Source organism: Oryzias melastigma, linkage group LG6, assembly GCF_002922805.2.
Source record: "Oryzias melastigma strain HK-1 linkage group LG6, ASM292280v2, whole genome shotgun sequence".
Lineage (NCBI taxonomy): Eukaryota > Metazoa > Chordata > Actinopteri > Beloniformes > Adrianichthyidae > Oryzias > Oryzias melastigma.
In genome coordinates, this window is record NC_050517.1 from 29,572,134 (window position 1) to 29,573,425 (window position 1,292).

General features: G+C 38.5%; 1 long non-coding RNA gene across 1 annotated transcript; it reads right to left on the reverse strand.

Moving 5' to 3' along the window:
- Positions 1–473: 473 nt before the first annotated feature.
- LOC112152708 lies at positions 474–1,261 on the reverse strand. The gene is made up of 2 exons (XR_002920379.2): positions 1,071–1,261; positions 474–971 (listed from the first exon to the last, which is right to left on the reverse strand). It is a non-coding gene; the product is annotated as an uncharacterized LOC112152708 (long non-coding RNA).
- Between the last annotated feature and the right edge of the window lie 31 nt (positions 1,262–1,292).

Consider the following 1,292-nt stretch of genomic DNA (forward strand, 5'->3'; position numbering starts at 1 on the left):
TACAATAAAGCTTGTATGACAATTCATTTTTGATTCATTTATTGTGGAAAAAGCAGAATTAGTTTTTTTCACACCTGATGCCTCTGAATGGACTCACAGCTCTACCTTTTTGACTGTAAAACCGGGTTCTCAAACATCAAGTTTTTGGGAGGACCACAATAAAGCGGATAATGTAGAGAAAAACTTCAATAATCAGTAGAAGAAGAAAGCTGATGAGATTTGCTGATAATTCTTTGACCTTTCCAGGACAGTTTGGTGTCTTAGACAAAAATGACCAACAATGATGCTGATTATTACTGTTACTTTGAGAGCTACAGAAGTTTGGCTGTCAGAAATGGTTCAGCTTCCTGTTCATGAAAGATGGAAACACTTGTCTTTAAAAATCTGTATTTCAAAATAAAAGCGTTTACAATTTTTCAAGAATTTGTTGGAATTTCTGACTGGCAGAGTTAAAAAATGGAGAAACATGAATGTAGAGAACAACAAAAATACACTTTATGTCAATAAAGTAGCAACAAGATAATGATGATATGATACAGTTTTTACATGTTCTTGAACATAAATTTGTATTTTTAAAATATTAGATCGTGAAATGTTAAATAAAGAATCAGTTCAGAGGATGAAGTTGACAACAGAAACACAAAGATATAGTTTTAGCATCACAACACAACAATAAGAGTTACACAAACACACTTTTGGCGGGATAAAAAAAAGTAAAACTGTTTTTTTGACAGAAGATAAAGAAAAACGTCAAAGATGGTGACGGCGTGTCATGGTGGAGCTGTGTCGGGCCGGTTCTCGGTCTTGGTTGTGGTGTGAGGGGAAGCCGTGGGGATTGAATAGGAAGTCTACAGTCTGTGATCTCTGAAGGTGGAGGAAGTTCTGACCGAGGCAGCTGGAAAACCTGCCCCCAGTGGTGGTTTGAGGAACTCCAACAGGTGATGCAGACGTGTTGAAGGACGGCGGCAGATCTTTAGGAAAACATGAAGAACATAAAGATATTGAACTTCTATTTCCTAAAAAGACACCGAGTCTCGTTGTCGTGTAGGAGAGAAAATGTTGATTTTTACTTGTAAAAGTTGCAGAAGAAGCTGCAGAAGATCCGGTCTGAGGCGGTCCATCCGTGTTTCTAATCATCTGGTTGTTCTCTGGTCCTCTGGATTGGTTCCAGACATCACAGCCTCTTCTCATCTTGTAAACGTGCACATCCTCTCTGCCACCATGACTTCTTCACCTGATCAGCATCTCCTACCAGGAACACAAACATGCATTTGAAAGGTTTGATCCTTTTA